General features: G+C 45.6%; 1 non-coding gene across 1 annotated transcript; it reads right to left on the bottom strand.

Moving 5' to 3' along the window:
* Window positions 1-13,721: 13,721 nt before the first annotated feature.
* Window positions 13,722-13,796, bottom strand: Trnap-ugg (transfer RNA proline (anticodon UGG)). The gene has a single exon. It is a non-coding gene; the product is annotated as a tRNA-Pro (tRNA).
* Between the last annotated feature and the right edge of the window lie 2,195 nt (window positions 13,797-15,991).

Genomic DNA, 15,991 nt, shown 5'->3' with positions numbered 1-15,991 from the left:
AACGGCTACAGCCAACAAGCTCTTGCGGAAATGTGGTGAAAGATTTCCGTGATACTGCGATATCCATCTTCCTAACAAATCTGGAATGCTGAGTACGTTATTACCCCAACTTTCCTCATCTTAGATGTTAAACAATCTCTAAATCGCATTACATGGTTGCTCTCAACCATCTGACCCCAGGATCGCCAGTGTAGTACATTGGCTGGTGACCATGTCAGGAGGTAGAGCCGACACTGTACAGTTCTAACCCGAGACAGGTACAAGTCAACTCTTGAATGAACAGACTTACATTAGCCCTAGAAAATTAAGACGCACAATAAGATAACTGTGATGCAACCTGTACAGTTTGCAAGCCAACCAAGCTCAATATAATCAAAATATCCACGGTTGTGCTGCCGGTCTATAGTGTCCAACGGGCACAGTATTTCGGCGATCATACATGTCGCCATCATCAGGTGAACTGACGGACTGAGCTCCTGTGAACGTGCCGGCACGGAGATCCGTACGCTATGGCTGCTCAGAGGGAACTGGGTTCGGTCGCGGCGGCGACCGATTTACATACCCTCCGCCGCGGACCGACCGGACACGAAACAGTTCTCTCTGAGCAGCCATAGCGTTCGGATCTCCGTGCCGGCACGTTCACAGGAGCTCAGTCCGTCAGTTCACCTGATGATGGCGACATGTATGATCGCCGAAATATTGTGCCCGTTGGACACTATAGACCGGCAGTACACCCGTGGATATTTTGATTATCAAATACGCCGGGAGAAACTCAAGAATCACAAGCTCAATATAAGCTAGGTAGCATCAGACGACAGTTCTTGGTAAAACATTTAACTGCCTGGTTATTCTCCGTGTAAGGTCTTAAGACCTTAACACGAGTACAAACGTACAGGGAAAGGTATTGCAAACATTCTCAAAGTCTCTCACTAGTAAGTGCCGGTTATTCGAACTCTCACTGGAGGGTTGGAGGAAGGAAGGTTAACACTTCATGTTCCAATAACGAGTAGATTATTGCAGACAGTGCAGGTATACTTTGAATAGTAAGGAAGGAAACTGGCTAAATCTACACTCCGGGAAATGGAAAAAATAACACATTGACACCGGTGTGTCAGACCCACCATACTTGCTCCGGACACTGCGAGAGGGCTGTACAACCAATGATCACACGCACGGCACAGCGGACACACCAGGAACCGCGGTGTTGGCCGTCGAATGGCGCTAGCTGCGCAGCATTTGTGCACCGCCGCCGTCAGTGTCAGCCAGTTTGCCGTGGCATACGGAGCTCCATCGCAGTCTTTAACACTGGTAGCATGCCGCGACAGCATGGACGTGAACCGTATGTGCAGTTGACGGACTTTGAGCGAGGGCGTATAGTGGGCATGCGGGAGGCCGGGTGGACGTACCGCCGAATTGCTCAACACGTGGGGCGTGAGGTCTCCACAGTACATCGATGTTGTCGCCAGTGGTCGGCGGAAGGTGCACGTGCCCGTCGACCTGGGACCGGACCGCAGCGACGCACGGATGCACGCCAAGACCGTAGGATCCTACGCAGTGCCGTAGGGGACCGCACCGCCACTTCCCAGCAAATTAGGGACACTGTTGCTCCTGGGGTATCGGCGAGGACCATTCGCAACCGTCTCCATGAAGCTGGGCTACGGTCCCGCACACCGTTAGGCCGTCTTCCGCTCACGCCCCAACATCGTGCAGCCCGCCTCCAGTGGTGTCGCGACAGGCGTGAATGGAGGGACGAATGGAGACGTGTCGTCTTCAGCGATGAGAGTCGCTTCTGCCTTGGTGCCAATGATGGTCGTATGCGTGTTTGGCGCCGTGCAGGTGAGCGCCACAATCAGGACTGCATACGACCGAGGCACACAGGGCCAACACCCGGCATCATGGTGTGGGGAGCGATCTCCTACACTGGCCGTACACCACTGGTGATCGTCGAGGGGACACTGAGTAGTGCACGGTACATCCAAACCGTCATCGAACCCATCGTTCTACCATTCCTAGACCGGCAAGGGAACTTGCTGTTCCAACAGGACAATGCACGTCCGCATGTATCCCGTGCCACCCAACGTGCTCTAGAAGGTGTAAGTCAACTACCCTGGCCAGCAAGATCTCCGGATCTGTCCCCCATTGAGCATGTTTGGGACTGGATGAAGCGTCGTCTCACGCGGTCTGCACGTCCAGCACGAACGCTGGTCCAACTGAGGCGCCAGGTGGAAATGGCATGGCAAGCCGTTCCACAGGACTACATCCAGCATCTCTACGATTGTCTCCATGGGAGAATAGCAGCCTGCATTGCTGCGAAAGGTGGATATTCACTGTACTAGTGCCGACATTGTGCATGCTCTGTTGCCTGTGTCTATGTGCCTGTGGTTCTGTCAGTGTGATCATGTGATGTATCTGACCCCAGGAATGTGTCAAAGTTCCCCCTTCGTGGGACAATGAATTCACGGTGTTCTTATTTCAATTTCCAGGAGTGTGTTTCAAAGATACCGTCCCGCCGTCTGCCTTACGGCATATAAGGAAACAAAAGATAAATGTAGATGACTGCCACGAGGTCTAAGTAGTGTCCTACCAAATCCAAGGTCAATGACCAGTGTCTGCTTGTCGGTACAACAAGATAAACCACTAACAGCTAAGAATCATCGAATTTAACATGTTGCAGCTCGTCTAACAGTTCAAGAAACAATACGAAACTCATTATTGAAATGTAACATGAACAGGGAAAATCGTTAGGAATTTGAGCAGTGTATCGACTAGTGCTACACCTTGTGTTTAGATTGCATTGGTTTTCCTTTTCTTCCCCTTGCATGTTTGATATGTTTTCTGTCATTAAGTGGCTGCTTGGTTGTCTTTTCCCTCTGTTATCGATATCTGCGTTTTTGCTTCCGGGAAACTGCTGTGGAGGAAGTGAGATCTTTGACCGGTTGTAACCTCGTGTGGTGGCGCGAAAGTAGGGCAGTGGCGCGCAGAGAGTCTGGGACACGGGAGCGCAATGTGGCTCTCCAGTGCAAAGCAGGCGTGGTCGGTTGTACCGAGTCGCCACGTGATGTATGTCGATTGTGTGTAACGAGCGGGTCGAGTTGACGGAAGAGCTCCCCGCGGGTTGATTGTATACAAAATCGCCCCACCGGAAGTTACTGTTAATTTGGCAATGGTGGGACGTTAGCAAGCTTCTTTAAATCCCTGGTTTGAACACTGGAGTTTAAAAAGGAGACACCTAACATGAAGGAGCGGTCACTACCCGTCAACGTTGCAGAGAAGACGTGAACTCCGGTGGCAGAGCGTGTTGTCGCGTGACCGTGGCGTGTTGGGTACGCTGGCGACGCGTGCGCGGTCGGATGTGTGGATCCTTGCCATCCGAGGACGTGTACTGCCTGTTCGAGCGTAATTGAAAGTTAAGTTTGTGGAACGTTTAATCATTAAGTACTAATTTTATGTAACCAGCGTCTCTTCTGCCTTGTGGCCTCCGGCGACCGGGTTTCTTGTCCCTGGCACCGGTGTAATTGAAGACAGTGATCTTTCCTCCTCTCGTTACTGTCCGATGGGAGGTGTAGTTTTGGCAGTTTGTTTCGCTATTCTGTCGTGGGTTATGAGTAAATTCATGCTTCTTGTTGATTATGTGGTCGCTCATTCAGCACTGTGTGGTGTAATGTTTCCTTGCACGAGGTCGGCTCTAATTCTGCCAGCAAGTGAAGCCATCTTATAACAGGTTTTCGCTGGCTAAAAGTCGGTACAGTGACCAGCCTGAGAGTGGCAATTGTGTTTACGGGCGTATTTAATTTCGTCAGTATTCTGTCTAGCCTGAGCCTTACAGGGGTCCGCCATATCTTATGTTCTAATTATATTCCAGAACACTTTTCTTTAAAATTTTTTTAAATTCCTCCAAGTTTGTAAATTCCTTTTATTGGCATTAATCGTGTGTTCGCTGATACCTGTTTATTTTTTTAATGCCGGTGTTGGTAGCATCACTACCTCACCATACTTTATTAACAAAGTTCTGTATTTACTTTAGTAGCCTGTTTACAAATGTTCTTTAATTTTTTTTTATTTTTATATTTGCTATAAATTTTTACTGGCGTTAGCAGCGTGTTTTAAAAGGTAATTTATTGCCATACTGCTAGCTTCCGTGTTATTTAAAAAATTTAGAAACAAGGCCTTAAAAATTCGCAGATAAGAAGGGGCAGGCGACCCTGGAAACTGCAATACGGAGGACACCCGTCCTCCAACAGGTGTTGTAAGAACAACAACAACAACAACAACAACAACAACAACAACGTTATACTATTGTAAGTATAATAATTTTTTCTTCCGATTTTCGATAAATTAGTGTAAGCGATGTTCTGATTTCATTTCTTTTTTCTTTTCATGTCATTGTGTTGAGGAAACTATAAACAACTTTCGATGTGAATATTAATGTTTATGTCAAATTGCAAGCAATATTATAACAAAATGGAAATGTAAGAAATGTTGAAAGTGTTGTAAGATGTTAAAATTGTAATTGTGCGCCTGGTCCATACGTAGGCAATGTATTAGGACATGTGGAGTGCAAAACCTTTGGTGAATACCCTGTCTGTAGGGGAGCGGTAAAAGGTGGACGGCAGGCGAGCGCGGGAAAATGCACAAGGGCGCGGCACGGCATAACGGGCTCAGCAGTCGTAGTCGGAGTTGGGAATCGGTCTGAAAAACACGCTCTGGATCGAGGAGGCTCTCCTGGAAAACGTGATTTCATTGAGCCTCGGATGTGCCGTGTCCGACGACTATACAGCATGGCTATATTCCATAGGCACTAAATGGGAAAGTATTGCGACGCTAAGAAGAAGCAAAGTGCCGATACATCAAGAGCCAAAGCTGTTATTGTATGTGTGCTTTGCGCCTCGCCATCTCGCCGCCCGCCAACCGCCAACCGCCGCATCGATACGAACAGGTTGAAACTTTTAGTACAGTCGACCAGCGGTATGTTCACCCTGAAGATGACTCCTGCGATGGGCTGAAACCAGTTGGCATTAAATAAAAAACGCGATTACGACTTTTCTTAATACGAATGACAAACTGGTGATTGTTTTGATAATGATAATGGAGATTCTGGAGATTCTGGTGATTCTGAATCTGTTGACAGCTCTGGCAGTGAGTGAGGGCTCCGACAGTGATTCCGGCCGTTGGAGTTAAATTCAGGCAGTACATCATGCAGTTCGCATGGTCGTTCCAGTTCTTCCAATACCCACCAGAGTTTCTCTATGAGAAAACAATTTTGGCTAGCGTGGCTTCAGGATTAAGACTGCTGCACTGAAGGTTAATTAAGTGGTCTCAAAAGACCAAGAAAAATCAGATAGTTCAAACAAAGCAGAGAAGAGCGAGAAACCAAAGAAAAGTGAAATAAAGCGAAGTAGTGCGGTAGCATCCTGTGAAGCAGCAAGGAAAGGGAAAGAAAGACCAGAACGATCATCACGTACTAGGTTAGGAAAGAGTAGTGACAGTGAAGAAGCACGGTGTCACTAAGAGGAAATGCAGAGGGTCTCTCACACCACAGAATGGGAAGTTGGATTCAACTTCATCCTATTGCCTTCTCAAATGATGCAGGAGTAGGAAGAGTACCAACCTCATAGAAGAACCAGTGTCCTCCTGGCCCTGAAAGGTAGCAGCCTGTCATAGTTCCCCTTGCCAGGGTAATGGCGAAGACCTGAATGGCATCTGCGGCGGAGAGGATGCACTTCAGAACGGCGTCGATGACGGAAGAGGCCAAATTGTAGCGTCTGTACCCCCAGAGGAACTACAGGAGGCGTCTGACACCATTTTAGGGGCGGGCTCATTTGAACAGTGGAAGGCAATGGGAAACCATCACTGCTATTTTGCCAAGACAACCTCATGGCTTTACCCAATCTCAAATTAGATTCCAGAGTAATCCCCCAGTCGGGGCTGGCGGGGGAAGATAAATGGATCCTCCATAAGCTAGACACATTGAAGAGCATGTTGCCACTCCATGACTCAGGCAAATAATACAGCACATTTTTGCAAATGAGAGGATGTGAATAGACATGGCGTTGCTGTAGCGATTCCTAAGAAACTATAATTCTGACATGGGATATGACCCCGTTTGAGACAATTATCTCCATTAAAATGAAAGCTACTCCCTGCAATATTGTCACCAAAGAAGCTGAGTACCACAATCTCTGTGGTGTAGTGGTTATGATGCTAGACTGTATCATGGATTGTCCTGAGTTCAGAACTCACCTGAATTGTAAAATTTTAATTTCTATAATCGGTTCGAGTACATTCTGGAAGTACCCACAAATTTCAAGAATCATTGTATTGTAATGTTCTGTAATTAAATATATACCAAATGTGTTCTGGCCGGAGGCAGTTCGCTCCGCGCTCTTTTATGTGCAGTTGTTGAATAAACCCTTGTTAAGTTAGTCATTCATCTAATTACACCTTCAACGTGACGTTCTAGTGAAGACGCTGGGTATTGGAACTTACATAGCGCACATTATCGATGACACAGGGGCTCCAATCAGGCCACGACAGAGCCGCCGTTTACGTGGCGAGAAACCAGAGTTCGAGCGTTATTTAACAGGCCGCAATGTATCGGAGACAGAAGAGGACGCCACGATGACAGTAACTGTGTGCCATCACATGAGATCCTGCCGGGTTCTCTGGTGACGATGGCCAAGATCCAAACAAGTGGCTGAAGGTATATGAGCGTATAGCTAAATTTAACAAATGTGATGACACCGTGTGTTTAGCTAACATATTTTTCTACTTGGAGGGCACTGCGAAGCCATGGTATGAGAACAACGAGGGAAAGTTCAGAACGTGGGAAGTGGATCCTAAAATGGAGGATAAGGTTGCACATCTGATGAAGGTGGTTGCTGAGGACATTTATCAAGCCCTACTCCTGAAGGAGGTTTCGACAGCAGACTTGATAAAATGGTGCCAGTATATCGAGACAATGCATCAAAAAAGAATGGAGGAAGCAACTGATTTCACAAGTGTTCGTCAGATAGTTAGGGAGGAAGTTCAGAAGGCACTTTGATTGCACCGCGAGCAAAAAACAGAGACGCTTCAATAGGTCATAAGAGAGGAAGTGGAACAGACACTGAACCCCATCTCTCGGCCATTTCCCCTTAAAAATAATGGCTCTGAGCACTATGTGACTTGACTTCTGAGGTCATCAGTCGCCTAGAACTTAGAACTAGTTAAACCTAACTAACCTAAGGACATCACACACATCCATGCCCGAGGCTGGATTCGAAGCTGCGACCGTAGCGGTTGCTCGGTTCCAGACTGTAGCGCCTAGAACCGCATGGCCACTCCGGCCGGCATTTCCCCTTAAAACTGTGAAAAAATCGAGACCCGGGTGAAGTTACGTTCCTACAATGCCGCATGAGGAACCTGTTTCGGTACCAAGGAAGACCGACGTCTGGAGGACCCAGGATAACCGAACACTGTTTCCACTGAGGACGACCGGGTAGTGTTGTGTGCTGCCGTCGAGAAAGTCGGCAGGTATTTGATGACGCCCGCGCCAGAACACAGCAGACCCATCTTAGCCGACGCCAACTCCGGGACGACGAAGCTTAACACGAAGATGTGGGTGCAGGACGACGTAGGTCACCATAGTCGCAAGCTAGCCGCTGGACAACACACTCCCAAACACGCCGATCAAGGCCTCAATCATCGTTTAGAAGTTCCAGCCGATCCCCGAGCCACAGCAACCAATAATACTGAAAGGTGCGAGCTTCCTAGGAGGTTAGACCGCCGAAGAGAAAAATCCTCCGCCATTTATCACTACAAAAATGATAGGAAACTAAGTCAATATCCTCATGGATGGCCGACAAGCCCAAGCTGTAGTGGACTCTGGAGCATCATATTCAGTCATTTCGGTGAAGTACCGTCGCCAGTTGCAGGAAACATTCGTCGACAGCGAAACATCTCTGCTGAAGGTGGCTAATGGGAAATATGTGAAACCTATAGGAAGATGTGTCATTCGTGTGGGTGCAACTGGTCATACACAGCCCTTAGAATTCATCGTCTTCCAAGATTGTATGACATTCTCGGATGGGACTTTTTTAAAGCTTCTGAGGCAGTTATAGATTGTCATCGCTCGAAGATTGTGCTAGACGAGATGATACCGTGGACAGGAGGATGCGCATCCGAGTGTGTGGAGACTGTGTGGTTGATTAAGTGATTATTCCTGCAGTCAGCGCTAGAAAGGTGCCATGCATCAACCCAAGCGTCTTTTAGTGGAATGTAAGAAGCATACGACTGAAGAATAACTTGGTCTGTCGTCTCTTAAGAACCGATTCGGTGAATTGTGGATAATTCACCGTCGCCGAAAATGGCACATCCTTCTAAGACGGATGTGCGTAGCAAACGCTGTGTCGTCAATTGTCGAACAGCTGAGCGTGATAGAAACCTCTCATGCCGAGTCTGTGGGCTAAATTAGCGCTACCACTAGAGACATGTCAGACTATCACCAGGTCTCACTAAGGAACAAGAGAAGAAGCTACTTGCCATGCTGCAAGAGTCCTCTGAACGCTTCAATCCACAGTTGAGGAGCAAATTAGACACATCGACGGTGAAGCACCGGTTAGCACTGGAAACCATAAACAAGCCACAGAGCATCGGTGTGTCAGCAACGGAACGTCGAATAATTAGCTGCGAGGTAGAGAAAATTATGAATGACATTCAGCGTTCGCAGAGCCCTTGGTCGTAACCAGTGGTTCTCGTCAGGAAGAAGAATGGCAGTTGGCGCTTTTGTGTTTATTGCAGGAAGCTTAGTAAGGTAACTACAAAGGACGTTTACCATCTTCCAGGAATTGACGATACACTAGATAGCCCCCTTCAGACAGTTTTTCTCAACCATGGACATGTACTCGGGATACTGGCAAATCTAAGTAGAAGAGGGTGATCGTGAAAAAGGTTGCCTTCATCACCCTTGGGGGCCTGTACGAGTTTAAGGTAATGCTATTTGGTGTGTGTAATGCACCAGCACCTTGTGAGCGGATGATGGATAATCTAAGTCGCCTGAAGTGGACGATGTGTGTGTGTTTAGTTGACAGTGTTCTCAGAGACATTTGATGAACACGTAAAAAGACTGAGGGTCTTTCTGAAGTTTCTCAAACAAGGCAGACGAACTTAATCCAATGAGTGTCTCTTTGGAGCAAAAGAAATCAAAATACCTTTACTCCTTGGGTGCAACGAAGGCATGCGCAAGACCCAGAAAAGGTCCTGTCTATAACGGAATTGCCTATTCCTTAAACTATTAGACATGTGAGAAGCTTTTTCGTATTACGCTCTTATAACTGTCAGTTTATCGAAGACCTTTGTATCAAAGCCAGGCCACTCCAATACTTGTTAAAAGCAGATGCGAAATTTATGTGGGGTGGTGCTGAACAAGGTTCTTTCTATGTGCTGCGAAAAGCTCTGACCACTGACCCTGTACTTTGTATGATGAGAGAGCACCTACATAATTGCACACAGATGCCAGCATGTACGGGATCGGTGCTGTTCTGGTGCAAATTGCAGATCAAATAGGTCATAGCCTATGCTTCCAGGACACAAAGCCGAGGAAAACTACTGAACTACAGGAAGAAAATGTGGTAAGGATCCAACAGGACAACTCGCCAGGTGGGGACTACGTCTTGAGTATGACGTTGCTATAGTGAACAAAAGTGGTTCGACCATCTTCTCCACCGAGGCCCAGGAAGCCCTCCGGGTGCCCGCCATATTATAGGACGGGTGAGCGGAAGTGCCCTCAGCTCGTCTGTTCACAGGGAGAAAGGTATTTGAATATTTGAACTAATTGTATTTCATTTCCAGCTTCAGATTATGTAGGGAAATGAATGGACGTACTGATTGCTTTCTCGTTTATTTCGCAAATTTTATGTGGAAACAGTAGGCTCCCATCCTTTGTACAAAGGCACGTGGTGTCGTAACCTACAAAGCAGCATCAATAGTTCCAATGTACAAATTCTATCGCGCAAATAAACTGCAACGAAGTATATTCGAATGCGTGTGATTTACTTTGGTCGAAAAAACTCCAGAAATGTTTGTGTGTGAAGTTGGTCTTAGAACACGTGGTCGGCGCCATGCTAGTAATAGTGACCGTGGTTGATCATTGGGTAGCCAAATTATAACATAGAACGGTCACATCGTAATTTGCCAGATCACGGCATAGTCAAATTGTTTCCACTCCCTTTATAGTTAGATACACTGTCGTTCCATGTGGTCGATCGTTCGTTGCGCATCACTCCACTAACATACGCACCAGACATTAACAACCCAGTCAACGATGATTTTTGAACTACAGTGTTAACAGAAGCTGAATGAGACTGTCGGTATCTGCCATGGTCGAACCACCGGAAGCCGTTCTTTTTGTGAAGACAAAGCCAATAAAAATTTTTGTTATTTATTCATCACTTTCTAAGATCGTGTAACCAACATTGACTACAGAATCATTTACTCATTCAGAAATTATAGCTCGGTTGACATGGCTGCATGGTAAGGAATCTAAGGAGGCAGAAGACGAGTGGGAATATTTGCTGCAAGAATTATTTTTTTTAGAGAAAGTTTAAATTTTCTTCAGGAACAGTTATGTACACTAATGCACAGAAAAATTAGGACCACCAATGCACCTGCCTCCTGTAATTTTCTTCGTTCTGTTACGTAGTGTCCCCTACCACCAATCCGTTAGTACTCCTTGTCTACAGTTACATCAACTTTTGAATCACCCTTATACGTTCAGTGAAGTAGTTTGTATACCGTGCCGAAAAAGGAATTTTTTTATCTGGCTCTGGACTTCGGTCTAAGCAATTTCTGGTCGAAGTTCTTACATGTGTGCTTGGTACTTGGGACAAGTCCTAAGACTGACTCAACTTGTGAGGAGTTAAACTGGAGAGCCTGTGGTGAAGTTTTCACTGTACCGACAGTATGACTTCAGACATCTGACTACTCGTTTGCCGTGTGCAGACTTATACGATTTGGTTTACCAATCTTGACGTTTGTATCTTTTTGCACTCTGCTGTGTAAGTCAGCCGCATTGGTCCTTGGTATGACCAGCGAATTGGTGAGTCACACACTGAAATATTTCACGATTTCAGGGCTCTAGTAGGGAGTAAATTGCCATCCATCTGCCTGCTCGCTAGATCGTGGGATTTTTCATTTCTTTTGTGGGTGCCGCCTTACGTCTTGCCATGCCTCACATGACTCGCTAGCTCCAAGTTACATCGCTGCACAAAGCGAACAGGGTAAAGTACTGCTGCTCCGGCCTTGTCTAGGCGTAAAAACCCCAGTCGCCACTTGCTCTCAGCTGTACCCACATAGCCTAAGGTAGACTGGACAAGTCGAAGTCTGATCAGCGTCAGATTAACACGGAGAGCGTTGTACACATTTTGAGGGCCAGTGTATACGACTCACCTTTGCCACCCACGATCCTTGTCCATTGTGGTCTTAAACCATCTGTTTACATTATTAGAAAATAATCTGTTTAGGTTTAACTAGACCTGTCTTGTGTGTGTTTGGAAAAATAAATGTCAGTGAACTAAATGTTTGCCTTCTCAACTGAATCATCACTTTAGTATAGTAACCGAGTGTTGATTTTCATTGCATACAATGTTAACAGGTAGCCTTTCATTGTGTACAACATTCCCTGAATCTATCTCTATCGTCAAGTTCCAATATAATGGTGATCTCCCCACTGTATTGAATCTGAATCACCCAGTATGGCTTCAACCAATCGCCGTCTCGTTAGAGGTGAATTTTATTTTTCTTGCCGGGTCGCAGCCTAGCCCTGTTAAAGCCGTATTTACGTTAAAAGGAATTATGTACTGTTCTGGCCCGATCCCAATCTGTGCTGAAGCTTGCTTTTTTTTTTAAGTGGGTTTTATCGATGCTATTAACCAACTGCTCAGTTCGTCTCCAAAATAAGTTTCTGTAACTTTATTCATGTCCTGTCCATATATTCGTAGATGTTTTGTTAGTTTTCGGTACATAAGATTACTGCAATTCAGTTGTTGATATTTTCTGAGATCTCTTACTGTTATGGATCAAGCTAATGGAAGGTCCGTAAAATCCGGATGCCTTACAAATGGTTATGCTGTAGTAACGCTACGTCAAGCGTGATTTACCAGGAAGAACTCCACACAGAGATATTTATAATGATCAGATTGATTAATATTAACCTTGTTGACGGTATTTTGAAGTGCGATAAACGAACATTACTGTGTTTCACTCATTCCCCTGTTTGAAGGAGTAGTAAGTAGTGTGGGAATGATGGTTCAGTTCCAGTGACTTATTTTCAGTTTTTCATCACATTTCAATTACACTAGACATGTGGAAGTGTTGGAGAAAGTGTTACTTTTATGTACTGGGGAGGTAATTGATCTCATCGGCTCATGTTTGGTGACATCATCAGTGGATATCGTGCTAGGAGACATTGTCAGCTGCTGAAATGCAAGAGTGGAGGTTATGTTTGGTCAGTGGATAGGGATGCTGACTGGCTTTGTATGAGAGTGGATGTCCTGTTACGAGACTTCGGATTTTCGCGACTGGGAGTGCAACCAAGTGACAGATTCTGCACAAACTTGCTATTGCGACTTCGGCTGTGACCTTCAGATTCAGTGGTCCCAGTCAGATTTCACAATTTCTGCTCAACATTCACGCTAGCAGGTTCTTGTGATCGTCTGCATTCAGCTTTTTTGATGTTCTTTCTGGCTTTTTCGTCAGGATTTTTAGAGGGCTATCACTTTGGAGTTCCACACAAAAATTGCACGTCGGTGTGGTTGCACTGACGAATAGATACTAGAGTTGCAAGGGGTGACCATGAAATTGGCATTTTGAATAATTATAGTGATAATGATTCTTGAGAAAGTAATGAGGCTGCAGTGTCTTTACTACTATGCGAGTATGGGCACAATACACTGCTCTGACGCATTATTATGCTGTTTGACCTTTTTCATAAATCTGTTAAATGGTACAAAAAGGTTCTCATGTAGCGGAACGTTGGTTTTTGAATTCTTGCAATTTTCACATGTCGGTGACATTGAGAAAAATATCACTAACAAATTATCCATTGATGTCCCGTACAAGAACTTGGAAAAATTAGCTACAGAGTGGAAAAGGGAGGGAACGAAGATGCTCCGATGAGAATCCTCTCTTTACTGGAAGGCACTTTCCGAATGCCATTCCAAGTGACCAGGCTTAGAAACGCTGACTATGGAATATATGTGCAGCCTGTTCGATACATAATGTGCCCCAAGAAACGAAGTATGAATGGAAAACATGCAACGTACCCTTGCGTGTTGTGCCATGTTTTGAAATATACCACACAGGGAAGAACTTTTAGCTACGTTTGTACATAGTAAAGAGGAAATGAAGACCGTACTTCTGAAAAAGGTTTTAATTCAATTGAAAGTACAAAAATAAAATTTTTTGTATTGCTGGTCCAAAGCCCCGATCGTAAGGGATGGTAAGGGATGGGAGAGTGCGAAAACACGAACAAATAAATGGATATGAAAGTAAATAAATAAAAACCCAGAATTAACTGAGCTTTAAGAGCCTTTCAAAAACTTAATTACTTAGCTCACAAACACCTGCTGTACTAACATGTTAAACATGCAGTCTGTGCTGAAAAACGGAGAAAGACTGCTTGTACTCCAAGACCACAATAAACGAAACAAAGTTATTCCTGAAACTTCCTGGCAGATTAAAACTGTATGCCGGACCGAGACTCGAACTCGGGACCTTTGCCTTCCACGGGCAAGTGCTCTACCAACTGAGCTACCCAAGCACGACTCACGCCCCGTCTTCACAGCTTTACTTCTGCCAGTACCCCACCTCGTACCCTCCAAACTTTACAGAAGCTCTCCTGCGAACCTTGCAGAACTAGCACTCCTGAAAGGAAGGATATTGCGGAGACATGGCTCATTCTGGAAACATACCCCAGGCTGTGGCTAAGCCATGTCTCCGCAATATCCTTCCTTTCAGGAGTGCTAGTTCTGCAAGGTTCGCAGGAGAGCTTCTGTAAAGTTTGCAAAGTAGGAGGCGAGGTACTGGCGGCAGTAAAGCTGTAAGGACGGGGCGTGAGTCGTACTTGGGTAGCTCAGTTGGTAGAGCACTTGCCCGCTAAAGGCAAAGGTCCCGAGTTCGAGTCTCGGTCCGGCACACAGTTTTAATCTGCCATGAAGTTTCATATCAGCGCACACTCCGCTGGAGAGTGAAAACCTCATTCTGGAAGTTATTCCTATCCATCTTTCCAATCTTAAGTAAGGAAAATTGAGGAAAATCCCATGGAAATTAGCCCTTTCAGTATTCCCAGAACTTTCCAATTTACTAGGCAACTTTTCCAAACTTTTCTTTTCACAATATTTGCCTTAACAATGAGAGCAACAAGAAGACTCATCCAAATCGGTTAAGCCATTTCTGAGTTTCAGTGAGCAACGCACAGCAGTTCATTTTTATATACGGAGATGTTACGTATATGTAGGATGTTCTGTACGAGAAAGGAAACGAGCGTTTGGCGTCATTGGCCGGGAGGTCCCTTACGGGGCAAGGCCGTCCGCCTTGGTGCACATCTTGTCACATTCGACGCCACATTGGGCGAGCTGCGCGCCAGATGGGGATGAAATGATGAAGACAACACCGATCCCTTAGCGGAGAAAATCACGACTCAGTCGGGAATCGAACCTAGGCCCCTTATGACGGCAGTCAGTCACGCTGACTTGTTTTTCAAATCCAAAAACACAGTAACAAATATGGCTAGCTTACAATGAAATGACAGTCGCATAATTGCAGTCAGTTACAGCATTTAAAGAATGAGGAATGATATTCAGTCTTTAGCAGCAGCACACATTTAGCACCTTCAATGTCACCTTCAACTGGTGGCAGATCAGCATGCACATTTTCTTCTTCTGCAGCCTGAGGTTCCTCATCATTTCCCAGACCCAAATTAATCATTCAGTAAATCCTTAATGTGTGTTCCTTCCAGGGTAAATTACGTGGACAGGAGAGCAGTACCGAACAGCGACATCGCAGACTCTTCCCCTGCCTTGTTTTTGTCAGCTCCAGCCTTCTAAACGCATCGTTAGGGAGTTTAATATCTTCCTTTGTATCAGACACCAGATGTTTGCCGTCATATTTTCATCTGCTGTACTACTGATTTACTGTTCATGTGTGGCATGGAGATGAGGTTAGGGTCGGGAACGTGACCCATCCCCTCTACAAGGAATACATTTCCCAACCTATACCCATTCTGTTGAAGACATTTCGGAGCATGTTCTACAGCTACATTGACGCTCCGTAAGCCACCTGACTGTGTGTGGCGGAGGGTACCTTTAATACCTCTATCGGTTCTCCCTTCTATTCCAGTCTCGTATTCTTCGTGGAAAGAAAGATTGTCGGTATGCCTCTGTGTGGGCTCTAATCTCTTATCCTCATGGTCTCTTCGCGAGATATGCGTAGGAGGGAGCAATGTACTGCTTGGCTCCTCGGTGAACATACGTTATCGAAATTTCAACAAAAGCTGGTACCGAGCTACTGAGAGTCTCTCCTGCAGTCTTCCACTGGAGTTCATCTATGTTATGGTCTATGTTACTATATTTCATATTGTGATTCTGATACTGAAGTGTTTTCTCGAATTCATTTTCCATATACATCTTTCACTCCTTACGTTCATCGCTCCCAGTGTTTTCAAGAACTTTTATATTTTCCCATTAACCAAATCACTGTTATTTTTTGCCTGAGGGTAGTAACTTACTTCCGGTCTGAATAAAATGGTAGTCGGTACATTGTTTGCTTAAGTTCTTGTTATTTGAGCCACTTTCTCCCTAGTCCACCTCCAGTTGACAATCCGATCTCCACATGTGTAACGATGAGCCACGCTATCAACGAGGGTGCATTCAGCTATCGGGGCGGACACGTACGAAACATGTTATTTACGTATATAGAGCTGTCACGAACAAGATATTTCTACCATCTAACAACTGCG

This window comes from Schistocerca nitens, chromosome 2 (genome assembly GCF_023898315.1).
Source record: "Schistocerca nitens isolate TAMUIC-IGC-003100 chromosome 2, iqSchNite1.1, whole genome shotgun sequence".
Lineage (NCBI taxonomy): Eukaryota > Metazoa > Arthropoda > Insecta > Orthoptera > Acrididae > Schistocerca > Schistocerca nitens.
The sequence above is the reverse complement of the archived record's forward strand: the minus strand, read 5'-3'. Positions and strand labels throughout refer to the sequence as shown.